At 43.6% G+C, this 17290-nt stretch overlaps 1 protein-coding gene across 16 annotated transcripts in view; it reads left to right on the top strand.

The window, feature by feature from the left end:
• add3a (adducin 3 (gamma) a) overlaps window positions 1–17290 on the top strand; it is a 341424-nt gene that overhangs the window by 25805 nt on the left and 298329 nt on the right. The window lies entirely within an intron of this gene.

Consider the following 17290-nt stretch of genomic DNA (forward strand, 5'->3'; position numbering starts at 1 on the left):
CCAATTTGGGCGGTTTTGGGCCAGGGATTTCTAGGTGTCGGTGGAGATGTTGCAATTTATCAAGGAGGCTTTGAGGATGTCCTTGAAATGTTTCCTCTGCCCACCTGGGGCTTGCTGTGTAGGAATTAATTTTATCAGGTGATTACGAGCAACCTACATTTTGAAACAAACAAAATGGCTCAATGAGAAAGTAAATGTAACTTTTCTGTGCAGACTGGCTTGCTTCCCACAGCATGGTCAACACTGCTGTATTATATTTTAAAAAAAACAATTCTTATATTTCCCATGTGACAGCCAAATGCAGACTGAATTTTGCAACTCTACGAGAATGTGCTTCACCACTGGAACTGCTGATTTATTTTTTTACCCTGTAGTCTGGCCTAATTCCTTCCAAGCAAATCTGCTTAAGCAGATTATGATGGGTGGAGTTCATCGTAAAGTTCAGTTTTCAAGTATCCGCTTGTCTCAATGGTAACACACTTATCTCTGAGACACAAGGTTGTGGGTTCAAGCCCCATGCCAGGACCTGGGTTGATACTTGAGTACAATATTGAAGGTAGTTCGCATTGTTGAAGGTGTTGACTTCTAGACCAGATGTTAAACTGAAGCTCCCACCTGTCTATTTAGGTAAAAGGTCCCTAGACAGTTTTTGGCAGAGCAGAGTTCTCTTGGCAGTTTAGCCAGCATTCATCCCTCAACAGATACAACCAGAACGAATTAAGTGGGCATTCATCTCATAGCAGGTTGTGGGATCTTTCTGTGTGAAAATTGACTACCACATTTACAACAACAACTTGTATTTATATAGCGACTTTAACGTAGTGAAACATCCCAAGACGCTTCACAGAAGTATTATGCGCTAAATATTTGACACCGAGCCGCATAAGTAGAAATTAGCACATTGGTCAAGAGCTATGTTTTAAGGAGCGTCTTGAAGGAGGAAAAACAGGTGGACAGGTTTAGACCGAGAGTTCTAGAGCTTGGGGCCTAGGCAACAGAAGGCATGGCCACCAATGGTTGAGTGATTATAAGAACATAAAAACATAAGAAATAGGAGCAGGAATAGGCCACCTGGCCCCTCGAGCCTGCTCCGCCATTTAATATGATCATGGCTGATCTGATCACTGATTCAGCTCCCTGCCCGCTCCCCATAACCCTTTACTCTCTTGCTGCTTAAATATATTGGGCCCAAGTTTCCACATGATTTGCTCCTGATTTCTAGGAGCAACTGGTGGAGAACGGAGTACCTTAGAAATCGCAATTCTCCACATTTAAGTTTTCTGCAGTTCTAGTCATTTAGAACAGTTTCACTTTTGAACAGAATTTTTTTTCCAAAAGGGGGCGTGTCCGGCCACTGACGCCTGATTTGAAAGTTTCCACAGTGAAAACGTACTCCAAACTAACTTAGAATGGAGCAAGTGAAGATTTTTGTAGGCCTGAAAAAACCTTGTCGACACATTAAAAAATCAGGCGCAGGTTACAAATTAGGCGTCCAGAACGAGGTTGGGGGGGGGAAGGGAAGTCATTAAATTCTACAATAAATCCTTAGTTATACTTATACAAATATTATACAAATAAATCCAATCTGAATAAAAATTTATAAGCAAAGATTAAATAAACCATGTTCCTACCTCTGTGAAAGTGCTTCAGGCAGGGAGAAAGCTGCAGGAAGCCTCAAGTTGAGGCAGCCGTTCCTGACGGCGGGGGGGGGGGGGAAAGGCAGGGAGGAGGCAGCCGTTCCCGCGGGGAGGGAAAGGCAGTGAGGGCCCGACCGACCGACGGCAGCAGCCGTTCCCGCGGGGGGGGAAACGCAGTGAGGGCCCGACCGACCGACGGCAGCAGCCGTTCCCGCTGGGAGGGGTGGGAAACGCAGTGAGGGCCTGACCGACCGACGGCAGCAGCCGTTCCCGCCGGCGGGGGGGGGGGGGGGGGGAGGCTGCAGGAAGCCTCAGAAATTGAGGCAGCCATTCCCGACGGCATGAGGGGCAGGCCCCCCTGCCGTCGGTCGGGCCCGTCGGGAAACGGCTGCCTCAACTTCTGAGGCTTCCTGCAGCCTTCTCACTGCTGCAAGAAGCCTCAGTGCTGATCATGGAAGGGCAATGTGCTTTTATTAAAAAATGATAAAAAATGAACAGCTGCAAAGAACTACAAAAATGGCCGAGTGCCAATGTATCCTTCACATTGCGCGTATGCGAACGCTCCAACGCACACGTGCAGGGTTGCCGGCACGAAAAAAACTCATTTAAATGGTATCCGCCCCCTCCTACTTATAAAATCGGCGCGAGTGATAGGCTCCGCCCCCTGGGCGCCGCGCCAAGCACACATCGAGCTGCAAAGTGCTCGAGAATAGCGCCTTTTTTTTTCAGACGCCGTGGGGCCATGGTTTCCAGATGGCAGCTTTCCTTGAAAGGTGTCTGCCATTGCAAGAGTAACTGAACCTATTCTCCCAGAGCAATCTTGGTTTTTGCTAAAACAGGACTCCTTCAAATCTATGTGCAAAAACACAGAACCATGCACAAGCATAAAATGAATGATTGGCAAATTGTAACAAGGTTTCAAAAATATCTAAGTCGTAAGATTTTACTATATTTTTTTATTCTTATAAGTTAAGAAACCTTTTGGTACAATTATTATACTTGTTAAACAAATTTCAAATCGCTCTTGAAACACTAAGCGACAGATGATTTACAGCAAACAACTCATAACCCCTCAACCATACCTGCTCAGTAAACAGGTAATTGTAACTTATATTTGGAAATATATACACCGACATCTGTTGGAAATCTGAAATAAAAACAAAAAATGCTGGAAACACTGATTAGGTCAGACAGCATGCTGAGAAAAGAAGGTAGGGTTAACAGTTCAGGTCTGTGACCCTTCGTCAGAACCCTATGATTGATGGTATTAGCAGCCTAGTATCATGACAGTCAGTTGTGTATCTAATGCGACACAAGTCAAACTTACCACGTCACTGTTCAGAGACACTCAAAAAGTAAACATCATTACCAGACTGGCAAATTCACTGTCAATGTACTAAAATTTCAGCCAGTTTCCCTTCTACAAATGGTCCAACAATGCCAGCTACTCTAAATACTGATATAATACTGTACAACTGCAGGCACCTCGCAACAACATACCTAAGTGATGTCTCAAGCATCGAGTAGCTCTGTGCAAACATTTACAATACCCATCACTGGGCAAATTTAATTTTTGTCATGGTCATATTTGAAGAAACATTTTCAGAGAGTAATTTTGACTAACTCATCAAGAAAAATAATTCCGTGGTTTACAAATCAATATCATTGTGATTTACAAACCAGGATTAAAAATCAAATAGCTTACTATTCGGCCATGAAAATTAAATTCACTGACACTAACAGATACAAAACAGCAGCCAAGTTCCAAAAGTTATTACTTGGCATCAATTCAGTGTTTCCCCACTGTTCTTTCCAGGAATTTGTTCCAGCCTCCCACCTACCCAGCCATCTTCATTTTGTCTCTGCATGTACAATGGGTTTACACAACAGGAGTGCAGCCAAATACAGACACATGGACCTCCACTCTATCAGCTGCACACTATAGCACAAACAAGTTCAGGGTCCAGGAACTGACAGTATCACAGATCCAAGAAGATGTAGATGAAAGTTTGTGCCATTGGGATAAGGATGTTCCATAATGTAAAAGGGGGAAATCAATTCCATATGTTTTCACTCTGTGTCCACACAGAAGTAGAGCCAGTTTGCCAGTCCAACTGCAAAAACACAAGTGGGCCACTGATGCTGCTCCCCGGAAAAGAGGATGCAGTGTCAAGTACAGTAACAAAAATGCCTAGTTTCAACAGAATTTTTAAAGCAGAAATGTGAAGCAAAGTGTATTCTTTGATGAATTACTATATAAGTAAGTTAGAATCTGGGTTGTGTAAGCTGACCTCCAACAGAGTCATTGCATGTGGTTTCATTGCTGCTTAGTAGCTTGGGGAAGAAAGGCAGTCAAGGTTCCTGCTCCAAAATGCTGTTTGGTAATCCCTACTGGAAAGTGCACGTGAATCTGAATCAGGCACTGCTGTGATGTACCTCTTCATCAATGAGCCAACACTCAGGGGTCAAGTTTCGGCCTGAGTTGCTCCTATTTTTTTGAAGCAACTGGTTTAGAATGGAGTATCTTAGAAATTGCAATTCTCGGCATTTAGATTGCTCCAGTTTTAGTCAGTTAGAATAGTTTCATTTTGGAACAGATTTTTTTATCCCAAAAGGGGGCCTGTTTTGAAAGTTTAGTCAGTGAAAACTTACTCCAAACTAACTTAGAATGGAGTAAGTGTAGATTTTTGTACGCTCAGAAAAACCTTCCCTACAGTTAGAAAATCAAGCGTAGGTTACAAATCAGGCATTGGGGGTGGGGGGGGCGAGGAGGGAAGTTTACAAACATAAGTCTCCCGCGGGGGGGGGGGAAAGGCAGTGAGGGCCCGACCGACGGCAGGAGCCGTTCCCGCGGGGGTGGGGGGGAACGCAGTGAGGGCCCAACCGACAGACGGCAGCAGCTGTTCCCGCCGGCCGGGGGGGGGGGGGTGGGGGCGTGGGTGGAGGCTGCAGGAAGCCTCAGAAGTTGAGGCAGCCATTCCCGACGGCAGGAGGGGGAGGCCCCCCTGCCGTTGGTCGGGCCCGTCGGGAAACGGCTGCCTCAACTTCTGAGGCTTCCTGCAGCCTTCTCACTGCTGCAAGAAGCCTCAGTGCTGATCATGGAAGGGCAATGTGCTTTTATTAAAAAATGATAAAAAATGAACAGCTGCAAAGAACTACAAAAATAGGCGAGTGCCAATGTTTCCTTCACACTGCGCGAACGCTCCAACGTGCACGCGCAGGATTGCCGGCACGAAAAAAACTCATTTAAATGGTATCCGCCCCCTCCTACTTAGAAAATCGGCGCGAGTAGTAGGCTCCGCCCCCTGGGCGCCGCCGCAAGCACACATCGAGCTGCAAAGCGCTCGAGAATAGCGCGTTTTTTTTCAGGCGCCGTTTTAGGCGCGAAAAACGGGCGCCCAGCTCGGAGGGGCGCCTGTTTTGCCGCGTGTGGAAACTTGGGGCCATTGAATGACCCAGCCTCCACAGCTCTCTGAGAAGAAATTCCTCCTCATAGTTTTAAATGGACAACCCCTTATTGTGAAACTATGCCCCCTAATTTTAGTTTCCCCTATGAGTGGAAATATCCTCTCTGCATCCACCTTGTCGAGCCCCCTCATTATCTTGTATGTTTCGATAAGATCACCTCTCATTCTTAAGTCCAATGTGTATCGGCCCAACCTGCTCAATCTACCTTCATAAGTCTCCAGAATCAACCTAGTGAACCTTCTCTGAACCGCCTCCAATGCAAGTATATCCTTTCTTAAATACAGAGACCAAAACTGTACGCAGTACTCTAGGTGTGGCCTCACCAATACCCGGCACAGTTGTAGCAAGACTTCTCTGCTTTTATACTCTATCCCCCTTGCAATAAAGGCCAACATTCTATTTGCCTTCCTGATTACTTGCTGTACCTGCATGCTAACTTTTTGTGTTTCATGAACAAGGACCCCCCAGATCCCTCTACACTGCAGCACTTTCCATTTTTTCTCTCTTTAAATTATAATTTGCTTTTTTATTTTTTCTACCAAAGTTGATAACCTCAAATTTTCCCACATTATACTCCATCTGCCAAATTTTTGCCCGCTCACTTAACCTGTTTATATCCCTTTGCAGATTTTTTGTCCTCACAATTTGCTTTCCCACCCATCTTTGTTACATTACACTTGGTCCCTTTATCCACGTCATTAATATAGATTGTAAATAGTTGAGGACCCAGCACCAATCCCTGCGGCACCCCACTAGTCACCGTTTGCCAATTGGAAAATTACCCATTTATCCCGACTCTCTGTTTTCTGTTCGTTAGCCAATCCTCTATCCATGCTAATATATTGCCCCAACCTCAAACGTTTATCATGTGCAGTAACCTTTTATGTGGCACCTTATCGAATGCCTTCTGGAAATCCAAATACACTACATCTACTGGTTCCCCCTCATCCATCTTGCTCGTTGCATCCTCAAAGAACTCCAGCAAATTTGTCAAACATGATTTCCCTTTAATAAAACCATGCTGACTCTGCTTGATTGAATTATGCTTTCCAAATGTCCCTCGACTGCTTGCTTAATAATTTTTCCAATGACAGGTGCTAGGCTAACTGGTCTATAGTTTCCTGCTTTCTGTCGGCCTTTTTAAAATCGGGGCATTACATTTGTGGTTTTGCAATCCGCTGGGGCCGCCCCAGAATCCAGGGAATTTTGGTAGATTACAACCAATGTATCCACTATCTCTGCAGCCACTTCTTTTAAGACCCTAGGATGTAAGCCATCAGGTCCAGGGAACTTATCCGTCTTTAGTCCCATTATTTTACCGAGTACTACTTCTTTTGTGATCGTGATAGTATTAAGTTCCTCCCTCCCTATAGCTCCTTGATTATCCACTATTGGGATGTTTTTAGTGCCTTCTACCGTGAAGACTGATACAAAATATGTGTTCAACGTCTCTGCCATTTCCCTGTTCTCTATTATTAATTCTCCAGTCTCATCCCCTAGGGGACTAACATTTACTTTAGCCACTCTTTTTTCCTTTTTATGTGCCTGTAGAAACTCTTACTATCTGTTTTTATATTTCGTGCTAGTTTACTTTCATAATCTATCTTCCCTTTCTCTATCAATTCTTTAGTTGTTCTTTGCTGGCTTTTAAAAGTTTCCCAATCCTCTGGCCTCCCACTAGTCTTGGCCACATTGTATGCCCTTGTTTTCAATTTGATACCATCCCTTATTTCCTTAGTTAGCCACGGATGGTTATCCCTTCTCTTAGTCTTTCCTTCTCATTGAGATATATTTTTGTTGCGAGTTATGAAATATCTCCTTAAATGTCTGCCACTGCTCATCAACCGTTCCATACTTTAATCTATTTTCCCAGTCCACTTTAGCCAACTCTGCCCTCATACCTTTGTAGTCTCCTTTATTTAAGCTGAGGACCCTGGTTTGAGATCCAACTTTCTCAGCCTCCAACTGAATTTGAAATTCAACCATGTTATGGTCACTCATTTACTAGGAGTTCATTTATGAATCCTGTCTATGACACAGTACCAGATCTAAGATAACCTGCTCCCTGGTTGGTTCCTCAACGTACTGTTCAAGGAAACTATCCCGGATACACTCTATGAACCCTTCCTCAAAACTACCCTGGCCAATTTGCTTTGTCTAATCAAAATGAAGGTTAAAATCGCCCATGATTATTGCCATTCCTTTTTTGCAAGCCTCCATTATTTTTTGATTTATACTCCGTCCAACAGTGTAGCTACTGTTAGAGGGCCTATAGACTATGCCCACCAGTGACTTTTTCCCCTTATTCCTTATCTCTACTCAAACTGATTCAACATCTTGATCTTCTGAGCCAATATCATTTCTCACTAACGCACTGATCTCATAATCAGCGATGCTCAGGAGGGCAGTATTAGAGGAGCGCAGACATAGGACACAGGCAGCCGAGTTTTGGATCACCTTAAGTTTACGTGGGGTATAATGGTGGGAGGTCAGCCATGAGTGCGTTGGAATAGTCAAGTCTGGAGGTAAAAATAGTAAATAATGGTGGTGACTATACTTCAAAAGTAATTCATTTGGCTGTAAAGCAATTTGGGATCTCCTGTTGTCACAGAATGCACTGTATAAATGCACAATTCTTTATTTTTTTTCAATATCAATTTTTATGGCATCAAAGGAAAAACTGCACGAGAATGAGAAAGCTGGAGTGACGTATGGTTCTGTTCATTTTTTTAAAATTAGTATCCTTTTGTTCATGTATGATATCATTGGTCCATGTCCACTAAATATGAACTGTGGTTATGTGTACGCTCATTATTTATTACTGCTTTTTAAAATGTTTGGTGTTATGAGCTTACTTGATGTGGCTCAGCGAAGGAGCCATCTAGATAGGATCTGGATTAGGATGGCAATATATTCTTCTCCAAGCCCTCTCTGCATAATGATGCAATCATATCAATGTATTGAAGTGGCTTAACTCGCTTTGAGATGGACCAGAGAACCCCTGTACTGGTCACATGTCAGGAGCAATGTTCCTTCTAATTATTATTTGTACAGGGCGGGCCACAAACTCCTCTGAGCATGACATTTTTGTCCATGGCGGTTTACATTTTACAACAACAATCACCACTGAAAGAATATAGACAATACAAATAAATAAGGTTGATATTTATTCAACATGACTTAGTTACATCATGCTTGAAATTTCTCCCATCTGTGTTTCTCAATTTTCCAATGATAAATTCGGTCAAGGTTGACATCTTTGCTTGCTGCGAGATAGGATTGGCTAACTTCCAGTCTGTTGCAAGTCTTGGCTTTGATTTGAGTCATTACATTGACGCCGTGCTTGTAATCAGCACTGGAGGCTTGAAAGGTGCAGAAATATCAACCAACCCAGCCAAGTCTGTAAACTGCTCTTCTTTCAGGGTGTAAGTTACCACGTCGGCAAATGTACTAATTGCACCTGCTTTCAGTTTTTCCACAACGATAAATTTATAGTCTGTACTGCTTTCAGATGTGATTGGTTATTGATCCATTGGTTTGCACTGGTAGATTAAAGACGACTTGGCATCTGTAAGCGAGTTTACTTAAATTTTCTGTGTCTTAATCAAATTTGATAGAAACCATGTGCTTCGATATCGAATGCAGACCATTTTACAGCTCATTCTTCAGAAATCGAACATCTGTATATTCATGTAGTCTTGTAATGAAACGCATTGTTGTGCAATTTGTGGTATGAATCATTTTCTGGGTCACCTAATTATTTCTTAGCGAGGTTTCAAAAGCATCAAAGCACTTTCATGTGCAATTTTTAAAGGAAGTTGTAGTTGCACTGAATGATTTTAGGAATTGTCATGAAGGTCCTGGAGTTTGATTGATTGTACAATACTGCAGTGGGACTGCTGTAGCTGGGAAAGGGAGAATTGGTGGAGTTTGGCACAACTGGGGGAGGTTTGACTCATTGGTGGATTCCTGGTACCTGGCAGCATTGGGTGTGGGGGTGAATCCCTTGTCTGGCAGCATTGGTTAGTACTTTTACATTCATTTTACTAGTACTAGTACTTTTAGGGATCTTTGTAAACAATGAATTTGATCTGTTATTGATTCCTGGATATGTGTATCTCTCCTCCTCCTTCTTGGCCCCATCCTCTCAGTAATTAGATTGTGTACATTTTCTTGTCTGTAAATCCCAGAAGTTCAGATGTTACAAATTTTGGGTCTGCTGCAGATATCCTTCTCTGGTTCAGTAATGTTGGTGACTCTGTTAAGTGTATTCTGCATCCTTTATGTGCCCGTTTTAGCCTGCACTGCTACCTAGTTATAACCATTTGCATGCACCTTTACTGTAGTAAAACATGCCAAAGCACAGGTGACCAAAAGCTAGGTCAAACAGAATTTTTTTCAGGAGCATCTTAATGGAGGAGAGAGAGTCGGTGATGTTTAGGCAGGGAATTCCAGAGCCTAGGGCCGAGGCAGCTGCAGGCATGGCCACCAATGGTGGAGCAATGAAAATGGTAAATGTGCAAGAGGCCAGAATTGGAGAAGCGCAGAGATCTGAAGGTTGGAGGGGACTACAGATACACGGAAGGGTGAAGCCATGGAGGGATTTGAGATCGAGGATGAGAATATTAAAATCATCGCGTTACCATATCTGGAGCCATTATAGGTCAGCGAGTACAGGGGTAATGGATCAACGGAACTTGATGTGAGTTAAGATGCGAGCAGCAGAGTTTTGGATGAGTTCAAGTTAAGAGGTTGCAAAATGGGAGGCCGGCCAGGAGGCCATTGGAACAGTTGAGTTATGGTAGTATCTAACAATTCATTGTCCTATGAGTTGGATATTGTGTTCTGAGCAGTTAATCTCGCATGTGCCTGGCAAATAGAACTGCTGAACATTTTGGTGCAATGAAGTAACTTTAATTTGCAGGATACATGTGACTCAACAAGGTAGTAGTTCCAGCTTCCTGTAACATATAAAACTAGAAAGCACGCTATGCATTCCTGGTAAGTAGACAAGACATAATACTTTATATATTAAAGAAATTTTTTTAGTTAGTCCTTGCTAGAACCTAACGGTTATATCTTAATTTCCTGTCTTGCCTGAAGCTGTCTCCAATAGCCTTTATTGGCACTGACCTTGAACATATTCTTTGAGAGTCCTCCCAGGACAGGAAATTTTGTCATTTTATTCATACCTCTTTGGTTGATGAAGGGCTGGTCAGGAGAGTTGTCAAATAATCCTGCTACATTTGTCTTCATTATAATAGTCAATAGTACTTGGTTGGCTGTAAGGCACTTGGGGATTTCATGAAATGTGCTATACAAATGCAAGTTCATTCATTCAGTTCATGACTGATTTCCAGTATATATTTTTGGTGTATTTGTTGTGTGTCTAGCCGGTGAGAGAGCTTGTTCCTCAGACATTCCATGTTCAGTGATTTACCAGTACACCTGTAGTCCTCAATAAAACTGACTGCTCTTGTCCGTCCACAAACACCCTATGGGATATGGATCTTCGGAAGCCTGTTATTTAAAGGAGGTGCAAGAAGAGAGAGACCTGGGGGTGCTTGTGCACAAATCTTTGAAGGTGGCAGGACCGGTTAATCAAGCAGTTAATAAAGCATAACGACCTGTGCTTTATAGAGGTATAAAATACAAAAGCCAGGAAGTTATGCTAAACCAATATAAAACACTAGTTCAGCCCGAGCTGAAGTATTATTGTCCAATTCTGGGCACCACACATTCGGAAGGACACACAGGTTTTGGAGAGGGTACCGAAGAGCTTTACTAGAATACTTCGAGGAATGAGGGATTACAATTGCGTGGATAGAGTGGAAAAGCTGGCGTCGTTCTCCTTGGAGCAGAGGAGAAGAGTAGATTTGATCAAGGTGTTTAAAATCATAAAGGGTTTAGATAGAGTAACTAAAGAGAAACTGTTTCCAATGGCGGAAGGGTCACTAACCAGAGGGCACCGAATTAAGGTGATTGGCAAAAGAACCAGAGGCGACATGAGGAAGAACTTATTTACGCAACGAGTGGTTAGGATTTGGAATGCACCGCCTGATAGTGGTAGATACAGATTCAATAGTAGCCGTCAAAAGGGAATTGGATAAATACTTGAAGGATTAAACATTGCAGGGATATGGGGAAGAAGTGGGACCAACTGGATTGCTCTGCGAAAGAGCTGGCGGAGACTCGATGTCTGTGCTGTACTATTCTATGATTCTCAAGGAATGTGCACCATCATGGTTTAATTGACTCTTATTTCAGTTTGGTCAAATGTGATTGGCAACATTCCACAAACTGGCTAGTCTAGTTTTAAAACACAAAATTTCTGAAAAGTGGCTGGCAATAAATGCTTCCGACAAGGATTACTCGCAGCCCACGGGAAAATGTTAAGTTCCTTATTTGCATAATTTTGCCCATTACAGTTTTTGATTAGATAGCCCAAACAATGAGGAATTATCAAGATTTGTATCCTGAAAAATACCTTGAGACTTGAGCCTTGTATGGCAAATGCTATGTACACCTCTTCCAGTTCCTCTCGCACCTGGTGTGCAGATGACTTTCAAATCACAGGTACCATCCATTCAATGGCACCAAATACCAAACTATAAATTAAAAACAACAACAAATTGCATTCATATAATGCCTTTAACATAGTAAAGTATTCCAAGGCTCTTCACTGGACTGAATCCGACTCGAAGAGATATTGGGGCAAAGTTTAGTTAAAGGAGTAGGTTTAAGGAGCATCTTGAAGGAGGGGTGACGGAGAGGTGAAGAGATGGAAAGTTTTATGGGTGGAATTCCAGACCTTAAGGCCTCAACAGTTGAAGGTACAGCCTCTAATAGTGAGGCGAAGGAAGGGAAGGATGCACACGCAGCCAGAATTTGAGGAATGCCGAGTTCCGAGGTTGTAGGCAATGTTCCCTGTAATTTGTTTTGGGTGCCTGGTCCCTTCAAACTTCCATGCATGTGCGATTTTTCCATTGTTAAACCAGCAAGCGGCCTGTTCCGGAGTTTCAGCCAGCAGCGCAGCTAAACGGGACATTGGTTGTAAGCAATGTTCCTGTTAATCTGCGGCCATGCAGCACCTGCGCAACAAGCTCGCCGGCTTTTAAATAGGAAAAAACACCTATGCGTGGTATTTTGAATGGGACCCAAAAAATTAAAGGGAACGTTGGTTGTAAGGCTGGAAGAGGTTAGAGATAGGAAGGGCAAGGCCATGCAGCAATTTGAAATCTAGGATGAAAATTTAAAAATCGAAGCATTGGTGGACCGGGAGCCAATGTGGGTCAGTAAGCACATTGGTGATGGGTGAACAGGACTTTGCGCATTGGGATATGAGCAGCAGATTTCTAGATGAGGTTATATTTTTGAGGGTGAATTTAGTTATCTTTTGCTGATATTGGGATGTTTCCGCATATGGTAAAGGTTGGATTGTCTGAGCAACCACCAATGCATTAGTCCTTTGAACGATGCTATGGCGCATATGTTTTTACCATCTAACTTCAAAGCTTTGGCTTTTAAGTATATAGCTAATTTGTCGGGATAAATAGCTTGTTTGTTGCTTAAAGTTTGTAGCAAACAATCCTTAAAGATTTAAAAACTTGGATTCTGCGAGATTGTTTCCACTGGTCGGGGAGACTAGAACGAGGGGGCACAGCCTCAAAATACGGGGGAGCCAATTTAGAACCGAGTTGAGAAGGAATTTCTTCTCCCAGAGGGTTGTGAATCTGTGGAATTCTCTGCCCAGGGAAGCAGTTGAGGCTAGCTCATTGAATGTATTCAAATCACAGATAGATACATTTTTAACCAATAAGGGAATTAAGGGTTATGGGGAGCGGGCGGGTAAGTGGAGCTGAGTCCACGGCCAGATCAGCCATGATATTGTTGAGTGGCGGAGCAGGCTCGAGGGGCTAGATGGCCTACTCCTGTTCCTAATTCTTATGTATATGCTGCTCCTTAATTCCATAGTACAAATGCTGAAAAATCAAGGTTACTTTTCCTCAATATTTCACAAAATGTCCTTGTTTGGGCTCAATTTTCACCAGTTATCTGCGTCATTTTTTTTGGCCTAAATTAAAATATCCACGTTTCCCTAAAGTTTGTGCGCCAGCATAACTCAGTTAGTTACGCTTTTTTTAGGTTCGTTTTTACGTGATGTCAGCGCCAGCTTTTCACATTTGTGCAAGTTTGGCCAGCTTACATTTTTCCGAAGACAACGTATGTAACTACTCCCAAAAAACCTTCTGGGCAGATAAGAAAGACCAGCACACACACAAAAATCGACACAGAAAGACACCATTGTTTTTATGCAAAGTTTTGGAGGGAGTCAAGAAGACAATAAATATGCATCATGAAGCTTAATTTTTTCAAATTTAAAACGCAGAAAATGGAAGTCTAATGCAATTCTTTAAGTTTGGATTTTGCCATGCCACCACCGAAAGTCTCCAAACCGGGCTCGAAGGTTGGCCGGCAGAATCGGTCCCTTGCCCGGACACAGGCTTGGCTTCAAAAGAAGCCCGGGGGATGTGGGGGGTGGGGGTGTGGAAGCCGAACTGAAGGGAGGAGAACCCTTGCGCTATGCAGCAGCATCAAAAGAAGCCCGGGGTGGGCGGAGGAGGGGTGATGGTGAGCCCCTGTGTCTGGGCGAAGGAACGATACTACCGGCCGATCCTTGAGCCCGGTGAGGAGACGTTTGGTCGGTGATGAGGTGGTACTTTGAAAAAAATCTAAAATTAAAGAATTGCATTACACCTCGTTGCCCCAAATGTCCTCATTTGAATGCCTAGCTTCCCGTTCCAAGCAAGCCGATTACGTATGCGCAGACCTGGGAGTGGTCCATACCAGCCCGTCGACCATGGGGAGAGAGAGAACAAAGCAGCTTTAAGTCCTTGTCCTGCTGCCATGAGCTTCTTGCAAAGCTACAATTTAATCATGGGGGTAATACTGACAATGCCATACCTTGTGCAAGCCTTCTGCATGCTGGTGCTGCGGAGGAGACGATTGATTCACCGTCATCGCATGAGGAACCTCGGAGCACATAGGATGATGGGCAGGAGGCCTTACCCACGTCAGGTATATCGAGACAGGCGGCCATACCTGCACCTAAGTGATGCAGACTGTGTGAGAAGGCTGCGTTTCCACAAAGAAGTTCTAACCGAGATCTGTGAGTTAGTAAAAGCAGACCTGCAACCTAGAAGCATCAGGAGGACTGTTTTGTCAGTTGAAGTGAAACTTACAGCTGCATTTCCATTCTATGCATCTGGATCATTCCAGGCCACAACTGGAGATGTGTGCACCATTTCTCAACATGCAACACGTATCTGCATTCAGCATGTGACTGCTGCACTATATGCCCAGAGGAATGACTACATAAAGTTCCCCATGACTGCCCAGGCAATGCGAGAAAGGGCTGTGGTCTTCTCCAGGATTGCTGGCTTCCCAAAGGTACAGGGCTGCATTGATTGTACCCACATCGCCTTGCAAGCACCTTTGGAGGATTCAGAGATGTACAGGAACAGAAAAGGCTTCCACTCTGTTCACGTGAAGCTCATGTATGACGACATGCATCGCATCATGTCAGTTGATGCGAGATACCCTGGGAGCACCCATGATGCGTTCATCCTACGTCAGAGCGCTATATCTGTCATGTTTCAGCAGCAGCCAGAAGGGAAGAGCTGGCTACTGGGAAACAAAGGGTACGGCCTCGCCACCTGGCTCATGACTCCCCTACGCGTAACTCAGATGGAAGCTGACTGGGAATACAACATGTTGCACATTGCAGCATAATAGAAAGGATCATTAGTATCTTGAAACAGCGTTTCCGATGCCCGAACCATTCCAGAGGCTACTTGCAATACTACCCTGAGATTGTCAGTCAGTTCACTGTTGTGTGCTGCATTACTTAGCCATCATGAGGCAGCAGCAGTTGGTAGTAGAAGACCCACCTGAGGTGAGAGTGGCTGATGATGAGAAAGATGCAGATGACGAGGAGGACTAGGAAGCCATGCAGCTACCTGAACCCTGAGCACGACAGTGGAGTAGGGCGAGCCGTCGTACCCCTTTAACGATTGCTCGAGCCATGCGCCAGCAGCTCCTTTGAAGGCTTAGCGCTAACTATTCCAAATGGACCATATTTACTGTTTGGACCTGTTCCCTATTGATGTGTTGTGTTGTGTTCATGGAACAAATAATGGAAATGCATCAGTGTCCCAACCACTTTGTCCGCACGCCCGATACTCAACTCCGAGCAATGTTACGGCAGGTGAGTCCCAGGAGGGCAGAGAAAACGCTTCAAGGACACCCTCAAAGCCTCCTTGAAAAAATTTAACATCCCCACTGACTCTTGGGAATTCTTGGCCCAAGACTGCTCAAAGTGGAGGAGAAGCATCCGAGAAGGCGCTGAACACTTCGAGTCTCTTCGCCAGGAGTACGTGGAAGCTAAGTACAAACAGCGGAAGGAGCGCACGACAACCCAAGCACCCCACCCACCCTTCCCTCCAACCACCATCTGCCCCACCTGTGACAGAGACTGTAGATCCCACATTGGTCTCCTCAATTACCTTAGAACTCATGTTAGTGTGGAAGCAAGTCATCCTCGACTACGGGGGACTGCCTAAGAAGACGACGACCCGGGATCCACGGGTTAAATTTTGAGGAGAGATGATATAAATAAGACTTGTTTATGTCCCTCCAATATAGAAGGTTAAGGGATAATTTGATTGAGGATTTTAGGATTTTAAAAGAAATTAATAGATAGAGTCTGGGCCTCGATTCCGAGGGACTGCCTTTGAAGATGATGATGAGAGTCTGGGGGAGTCGAGGCCAAGGGCGCAGAACCTTAAAATCAGAACCAGACCTTTCGGGAGAGAAGTTGGGAAACACTTCTTCACATGCAGGCTTGTAGAAGTGTGGAACTCTTTCCCACAAAAAGCAGTAGATGCTAGCTCAATTAATTTAAAATCTTAGATCGATAGATTTTTGCTCGCCAAGGGTATTAAGGGATATGGAGCCAAGGCAGGTAAATGGAGTCAGGATTCAGATCAGCCATAGTGGAACAGGCTCGAGGGGCTGAATGGCCTACTCCTGTTCCGATGTTCTGAAGACTGCAAATGCTGGAAGTCTGAAATAAAAACAGAAATTCTCAAAACTGCGCAGCCATTCAATCAGTAATCGAGAATGAGTTAGGTAGTCCTTCTTTGTATCAAAACAGATAGCAAGCCTCTATGTAGCAGTAGCCAAAATAAAGGTATAAACAGCAGGTTAAGGTCAATATTAGTACAAAAAAATATTACTAGCACAATGAAAACTGTTACACTAAAGTAAATCCCACCGATCTGTAATGATGTTTGGATGGCTCATAGAAATGGTGATGAGATATTTATAATAACAGCAGTTACTGATCAACAAAATGTTACCATTATGGTCTGCACCTTTTTATAAAATGACCCCTCGCTCCTTCAATGGCTTAGTGCTTTAATGCACTGTCCCATGTTTACTACTAAGGCATACAGAGTAGCAGGGCCTCAAATTAGATATCTGGTCTGTGCTGTTAACCTCTTCTGAAGCACTGATTGGGATACTACAGTTAGTTTCATCACTCCCTTCCTCCTCAGTTGAGAAGTGAGGGTTAAGGAAATCAACTTGAGTTCCTGATTGTGGTTTGGTGAGTCTCGCTAGAAAATGCACTTGTGTGGTTATTGAATGAGGGCAGTATTTGGCTTGGCTGTGATGCCCTTTACAGTTGAATAAGCCGCATACATAAATTAATGCCACTTGGTATGGGGTATGAGACAGCAGTTGATATATTTTTTAAAGTTGCTGAAGGAAATTTACTTCCACCTACAAAATGGATGGTAAGCACCAAAAGAAAGCAGAAGCAAACTGAGAAGGGAATAAAGCTTGAAAGTTAATTTTTGAAGAAAAATGGGTAAGAATTAAAACTGGAAAAATAGAGATGAGAAATAGAAGATGGAATAAGAGGAAGTGAAGAATTTAAAATACATTCTCATTTAAGATTGTATGGACTAGAATCCTAGCATGAGTTGATGCCCTCGGGAGAGAAGGGAGTGGGTTGAAATTGTTTAATCAAAGTAGGTGATTTCCTCAATTTGTACACAATACTATGTTGCTTAGAAAAATATGTAGAGACTATGTACCCTGTACTGTATTTTTTCCTCATT

The sequence above is a fragment of the Pristiophorus japonicus genome, chromosome 3, assembly GCF_044704955.1.
Source record: "Pristiophorus japonicus isolate sPriJap1 chromosome 3, sPriJap1.hap1, whole genome shotgun sequence".
Lineage (NCBI taxonomy): Eukaryota > Metazoa > Chordata > Chondrichthyes > Pristiophoridae > Pristiophorus > Pristiophorus japonicus.